The sequence below is a fragment of the Pristiophorus japonicus genome, unplaced genomic scaffold (assembly GCF_044704955.1).
Source record: "Pristiophorus japonicus isolate sPriJap1 unplaced genomic scaffold, sPriJap1.hap1 HAP1_SCAFFOLD_46, whole genome shotgun sequence".
Lineage (NCBI taxonomy): Eukaryota > Metazoa > Chordata > Chondrichthyes > Pristiophoridae > Pristiophorus > Pristiophorus japonicus.
Genome location: NW_027254363.1, coordinates 228953 through 238912, shown reverse-complemented (window position 1 = coordinate 238912; position 9960 = coordinate 228953).

Here is a 9960-nt window from a genome sequence, read left to right as displayed (position 1 = left end):
AACATTCGAAATATTATCCAAACCTCATTCTACTATCATTCGACACATCATTCCACACCTCATTCCACACATCATTCCACACGGCATTTCACACAACATTCCACACCTCATTCCAGACCTCATTCAAGACCTCATTCCACACCTCATTCCACACCTCATTCTACATATCATTCCACGCATCATTCCAAAGATCATTCCACACGTCATTCCACACAACATTCCACACATCATTCCACAAATCATTCCACACATCATTCCACAACTCATTCCACACATCATTCCAAACCTCATTCCACAACTCATTCCACACATCATTCCACACAACATTCAACATATCATTCCACAAATCATTCTACACTTCATTCACAACTCATTCCACACATCATTCCAAACCTCATTCCACAACTCATTCCACACATCATTCCACACAACATTCAACATATCATTCCACACATCATTCCACAACTCTTTCCACACATCATTCCACACTTCATTCCACACATCATTACACACATCATTCCACACATCATTCCACACATCATTCCACACATCATTCCACACATCATTCCGTACCGCATTCCACACCTCATTCCTCACATCATTCCACACATCATTCCACACATCATTCGAAACATCATTCCACCTAACATTCCACACGTCATTCCAGATATCATTCGACACATCATTCCACACATAATTCCAGAAAGCATTCGACACATCATTCCGCACATCATTCCACACATCATTCCAGATATCATTCGACACATCATTCTACGCATCATTCCACACAGCATTCCACACATCATTCCACAACATTCCACACATCATGCCACACATTATTCCTCACATCAGTCCTTACCTCATTCCACATAACATTCCACACATCATTCCACACCTCATTCCACAACACACTCCACACTTCATTCCACAAATCATTCCACACATCATTCCACAATTCATTCCACACATCATTCCACACATCATTCCACATCATTCCTCAACATTCCACACATCATTCCACACATCATTCCTCACATCAGTCCATACCTCATTCCACACATCATTCCACACATTATTCCACACATAATTCCACACATCATTGACACATCATTTCACACCTCATTCCACACATCATTCCACACGTCATTCTACACATCATTCCACACATGATTCCACAACTCATTCCACACATCATTCCACACATCATTCCACACATCATTCCAAACTTCATTCCATACATCATTCGACACATCATTCAATACATCATTCCACATATCATTCCACACAACATGCCACGCATCATTCCACACCTCATTCCACGCATCATTCCATAACATTCCACACATCATTCCTCACATCAATCCACACATCATGCCACACATTATTCCACACATCATTCCAAACATCATTCCACACCTCAATCCACACCTCATTCCACACCTCATTCCACCCATCATTCCACACATCATTCCACGCATAGTCCATACCTCATTCCACACCTCATTCCACACCTCATTCCACACCTCATTCCACACATCATTCCACACATCATTCCAAACATCATTCCAAACATCATTCCACACCTCATTCCACATAACACTCCAAACATCATTCCACACTTCATTTCACACATCATTCCTCACCTCATTCCACACATCATTCAACACATCATTCAATACATCATTCAATACATCATTCCACATATCATTCCACACATCATTTCACACATGATTCCACACATCATTCCACACGGCATTCCACACAGCATTCCACACATCATTGCAGACATCATTCCACACAGCATTCCAAATATCATTCCACACCTCATTCCACTTATCATTCCACGCATCATTCCACATCTCTTTCCACACATCATTCCACACATCATTCCACACCTCTTTCCACACATCATTCCGCACATCATTCCATATTTTATTCCACACATCATTCCCCACATCATTTCAAACATCATTCCAAACATCATTCCACATCAAATTCCACACATCATTCAACATCTCATTTCACACATCATTCCACATATCTTTCCACACATCATTCCACACATCTTTCTACACATCATTCAACGCATCATTCCACACATCATTTAACACATCATTGACACATCATTCCACACCTCATTACACACATCATTCCATAACATTCCACACATCATGACACACATCATTCCACACATCATTCTACACATAATTCAACACATCATTGACACATCATTCCACACCTCATTCCACACATCATTCCCCACATCATTTCAAACATCATTACACACATCAATCCACACATCATTCCAAACATCATTCCACACATCATTCCACACATTATTCCACACATCATTCCACAAATCATTCCAAACATCATTCCACAAATCATTCAATACATCATTCAATACATCATTCCACATATCATTCCACACATCATTCCACACATCATTCCACACATCATTCCACACATCATTCCATACCGCATTCCACACCTCATTCCACACATCATTCCACATATCATTCCACACATCATTCAAAACATCATTCCACCTAACATTTCACACATCATTCCAGATATCATTCCAGACATCATTCCACACATAATTCCAGAAAGCATTCGACACATCATTCCGCACATCATTCCACACATCATTCCAGCTATCATTCGACACATCATTCTACACATCATTACACACATCATTCCACACATCGTTCCACAACATTCCACATATCATTCCACACATTATTCCTCACATCAGTCCATACCTCATTCCACATAACATTCCACACATCATTCCACACCTCATTCCCAACACACTCCACACTTCATTCCACACATCATTCCACACATCATTCCACAACTCATTCCACACATCATTCCACACATCATTCCACAAATCATTCCACACATCATTCCACACATCATTCCACACATCCTTGACACATCATTCCACACCTCATTCCACACATCATTCCACACGTCATTCTACACATCATTTCACACATGATTCCACAACTCATTCCACACATCATTCCACATATCATAACACACATCATTTCACACATCATTCCACACATCATTCCAAACATCATTCCATACATCATTCGACACATCATTCAATACAGCATACCACATATCATTCCACACAACATGCCACGCATCATTCCACACCTCATTCTACGCATCATTCCATAACATTCCACACATCATTCCTCACATCAATCCACACATCATGCCACACATTATTCCACACATCATTCCAAACATCATTCCACACATCAGTCCATACCTCATTCCACACCACATGCGACACCTCATTCCACACCTCATTCCACACATCATTCCACACCTCATTCCACACATCAGTCCATACCTCATTCCACACCACATGCGACACCTCATTCCACACCTCATTCCACACATCATTCCAAACATCATTCCAAACATCATTCCACACCTCATTCCACATAACATTCGACACATCATTCCACACTTCATTTCACACATCATTCCTCACCTCATTCCACACACCATTCCTCACATCATTCAATACATCATTCAATACATCATTCCACATATCATTCCACACATCATTCCACACATCATTCCACACATCATTCCACACGGCATTCCACACATCATTCCACACATCATTCCACACCGCATTCCACACACCATTCCACACATCATTGCACACATCATTCCACACAGCATTCCAAATATCATTTAACACCTCATTCCACATATCATTCCACGCATTATTCCACATCTCATTCCACACATCATTCCACACATCATTCCACACCTCATTCCACACATCATTCCGCACGTCATTCCATACATCATTCCACACACCATTTCACACAGCATTCCACACATGATTCCACACAGCATTCCACACATCATTGCACACAACAGTCCAAACATCATTGCACACATCATTCCACACAGCATTCCAAATATCATTCCTCACCGCATTCCACACATCATTCCACAAATCATTCAATACATCATTCTATACATCATTCCACATATCATTCCACACATCATTCCACACATCATTCGACGCATCATTCCACAACGTTCCACAACTTTCCACACATCATTCCACACATCATTCCACACATCAGTCCATACCTCATTCCACACCTCATTCCAAATCTCATTTCACACCTCATTCCACACATCATTCCCCACATCATTTCAAACATCATTCCAAACATCATTCCACACCAAATTCCACAAATCATTCCACACATCATTCCACACTTCATTTCACACATCATTCCTCACCTCATTCCACACATCATTCCACAAATCATTCAATACATCATTCAATACATCATTCCACATATCATTCCACACATCATTCCACACCTCATTCCACACATCATTCCACATATCATTCCACACATCATTCAAAACATCATTCCACCTAACATTTCACACATCATTCCAGATATCATTCCAGACATCATTCCACACATAATTCCAGAAAGCATTCGACACATCATTCCGCACATCATTCCACACATCATTCCAGCTATCATTCGACACATCATTCTACACATCGTTACACACATCATTCCACACATCATTCCACAACATTCCACATATCATTCCACACATTATTCCTCACATCAGTCCATACCTCATTCCACATAACATTCCACACATCATTCCACACCTCATTCCCAACACACTCCACACTTCATTCCACACATCATTCCACACATCATTCCACAAATCATTCCACACATCATTCCACACATCATTCCACACATCCTTGACACATCATTCCACACCTCATTCCACACATCATTCCACACGTCATTCTACACATCATTTCACACATGATTCCACAACTCATTCCACACATCATTCCACATATCATAACACACATCATTTCACACATCATTCCACACATCATTCCAAACATCATTCCATACATCATTCGACACATCATTCAATACAGCATACCACATATCATTCCACACAACATGCCACGCATCATTCCACACCTCATTCTACGCATCATTCCATAACATTCCACACATCATTCCTCACATCAATCCACACATCATGCCACACATTATTCCACACATCATTCCAAACATCATTCCACACCTCAATCCATACCTCAATCCACACCTCATTCCACCCATCATTCCACACCTCATTCCACACATCAGTCCATACCTCATTCCACACCACATGCGACACCTCATTCCACACCTCATTCCACCCATCATTCCACACCTCATTCCACACATCAGTCCATACCTCATTCCACACCACATGCGACACCTCATTCCACACCTCATTCCACACATCATTCCAAACATCATTCCAAACATCATTCCACACCTCATTCCACATAACATTCGACACATCATTCCACACTTCATTTCACACATCATTCCTCACCTCATTCCACACACCATTCCTCACATCATTCAATACATCATTCAATACATCATTCCACATATCATTCCACACATCATTCCACACATCATTCCACACATCATTCCACACGGCATTCCACACATCATTCCACACATCATTCCACACCGCATTCCACACACCATTCCACACATCATTGCACACATCATTCCACACAGCATTCCAAATATCATTTAACACCTCATTCCACATATCATTCCACGCATTATTCCACATCTCATTCCACACATCATTCCACACATCATTCCACACCTCATTCCACACATCATTCCGCACGTCATTCCATACATCATTCCACACACCATTTCACACAGCATTCCACACATGATTCCACACAGCATTCCACACATCATTGCACACAACAGTCCAAACATCATTGCACACATCATTCCACACAGCATTCCAAATATCATTCCTCACCGCATTCCACACATCATTCCACAAATCATTCAATACATCATTCTATACATCATTCCACATATCATTCCACACATCATTCCACACATCATTCGACGCATCATTCCACAACGTTCCACAACTTTCCACACATCATTCCACACATCATTCCACACATCAGTTCATACCTCATTCCACACCTCATTCCAAATCTCATTTCACACCTCATTCCACACATCATTCCCCACATCATTTCAAACATCATTCCAAACATCATTCCACACCAAATTCCACAAATCATTCCACACATCATTCCACACTTCATTTCACACATCATTCCTCACCTCATTCCACACATCATTCCACAAATCATTCAATACATCATTCAATACATCATTCCACATATCATTCCACACATCATTCCACACATCATTCCACACATCATTCCAAACATCATTCCATACATCATTCCACAAATCATTCAATACATCATTCCACATATCATTCCACACATCATTCCACACATCATTCCACACATCATTCCACACATCATTCCATACCGCATTCCACACCTCATTCCACACATCATTCCACATATCATTCCACACATCATTCAAAACATCATTCCACCTAACATTTCACACATCATTCCAGATATCATTCCAGACATCATTCCACACATAATTCCAGAAAGCATTCGACACATCATTCCGCACATCATTCCACACATCATTCCAGCTATCATTCGACACATCATTCTACACATCATTACACACATCATTCCACACATCGTTCCACAACATTCCACACATCATTCCACACATTATTCCTCACATCAGTCCATACCTCATTCCACATAACATTCCACACATCCTTCCACACCTCATTCCCAACACACTCCACACTTCATTCCACACATCATTCCACACATCATTCCACAACTCATTCCACACATCATTCCACACATCATTCCACAAATCATTCCACACATCATTCCACACATCATTCCAGCTATCATTCGACACATCATTCTACACATCATTACACACATCATTCCACACATCGTTCCACAACATTCCACACATCATTCCACACATTATTCCTCACATCAGTCCATACCTCATTCCACATAACATTCCACACATCCTTCCACACCTCATTCCCAACACACTCCACACTTCATTCCACACATCATTCCACACATCATTCCACAACTCATTCCACACATCATTCCACACATCATTCCACAAATCATTCCAAACATCATTCAACACATCATTCCACACATCCTTGACACATCATTCCACACCTCATTCCACACATCATTCCACACGTCATTCTACACATCATTCCACACATGATTCCACAACTCATTCCACACATCATTCCACATATCATAACACACATCATTTCACACATCATTCCACACATCATTCCAAACATCATTCCATACATCATTCGACACATCATTCAATACAGCATTCCACATATCATTCCACACAACATGCCACGCATCATTCCACAACTCATTCTACGCATCATTCCATAACATTCCACACATCATTCCTCACATCAATCCACACATCATGCCACACATTATTCCACACATCATTCCAAACATCATTCCACACCTCAATCCACACCTCAATCCACACCTCATTCCACCCATCATTCCACACCTCATTCCACACATCAGTCCATACCTCATTCCACACCACATTCCACACCTCATTCCACACCTCATTCCACACATCATTCCACACATCATTCCACACATCATTCCAAACATCATTCCAAATATCATTCCATACCTCATTCCACAGAACACTCGACACATCATTCCACAATTCATTTCACACATCATTCCTCACCTCATTCCACACACCATTCCTCACATCATTCAATACATCATTCAATACATCATTCCACATATCATTCCACACATCATTCCACACATCATTCCACACATCATTCCACACGGCATTCCACACATCATTTCACACAGCATTCCAAATATCATTTAACACCTCATTCCACATATCATTCCACGCATTATTCCACATCTCATTCCACACATCATTCCACACATCATTCCACACCTCATTCCACACATCATTCCGCACGTCATTCCATACATCATTCCACACACCATTCCACACAGCATTCCACACATCATTCCACACAGCATTCCACACATCATTGCACACAACAGTCCAAACATCATTGCACACATCATTCCACACAGCATTCCAAATATCATTTCTCACCGCATTCCACACATCATTCCACAAATCATTCAATACATCATTCAATACAGCATTCCACATATCATTCCACACATCATTCCACACCTCATTCGACGCATCATTCCACAACATTCCACAACATTCCACACATCATTCCACACATCATTCCACACATCAGTCCATACCTCATTCCACACCTCATTCCAAATCTCATTTCACACCTCATTCCACACATCATTCCCCACATCATTTCAAACATCATTCCAAACATCATTCCACACCAAATTCCACAAATCATTCCACACATCATTCCACACTTCATTTCACACATCATTCCTCACCTCATTCCACACATCATTCCACAAATCATTCAATACATCATTCAATACATCATTCCACATATCATTCCACACATCATTCCACACATCATTCCACATATCATTCCACACAGCATTCCACACCTCATTCCACACATCATTCCACACCGCATTCCAAACACCATTCCACACATCATTGCACACATCATTCCAAACAGCATTCCAAATATCATTCCACACCTCATTCCACATATCATTCCACGCATCATTCCACATCTCATTCCACACATCATTCCACACATCATTCCACACCTCATTCCACACATCATTCCGCACGTCATTCCATACATCAAGCCACACATCATTCCACACAGCATTCCACACATCATTCCAAACAGCATTCCACACATCATTCCACACCTCGTTCCACACATCATTCCACACATCATTCAATACATCATTCCACACATCATTCCACACATCATTCCACGCATCATTCCACATTCCTTTCCACACATCATTCCACACGTCATTCCACGTCTCATTCCACACCTCATTCCACACCTCGTTCCACACATCATTCCACACATCTTTCCACACAACATTCCACACATCATTCCACACATCATACCACACATCTTTGCAAATTTCATTCCACACATCATTCCACACAGCATTCCATACACCATTCCACATTTCAATCCACTCGTCATTCCATACATCATTCTACACATCATTCCACACATCATTCCACACATCATTCCACACATCATTCCACACTACATTACCCAACTCATTCCACACATCATTCCACACATCATTCAACACATCATTCCACATCATTCCACACATCATCCCACACATCTTTCCACACAACATTCCACACATCACTCCACACATCATACTACACATCTTTGCAAATTTCATTCCACACATCATTCCACACAGCATTCCATACACCATTCCACATTTCAATCCACTCGTCATTCCATACATCATTCTACACATCATTCCACACATCATTCCACACGTCATTCCACACTACATTCTACACATCATTCCACACATGATTCCACAACTCTTTCCACACATCATTCCACACATCATTCCACACTTCATTCCACACATCATTCCACACATCATTCCACACATCATTCCACACATCATTCCATACCGCATTCCACGCCTCATTCCACACATCATTCCACACATCATTCCAAACATCATGCCACCTAACATTCCACACATCATTCCAGATATCATTCGACACATCATTCCACACATAATTCCAGAAAGCATTCGACACTTCATTCCGCACATCATTCCACACATCATTCCAGATATCATTCGACACTTCATTCTACACATCAATCCGCACAGCATTCCACACATCATTCCACAACATTCCACACATTATTCCTCACATCAGTCCATACCTCATTCCACATAACATTCCATACATCATTCCACACCTCATTCCACAATTCATTCCACACATCATTCCACACATCATTCCACATCATTCCTCAACATTCCAC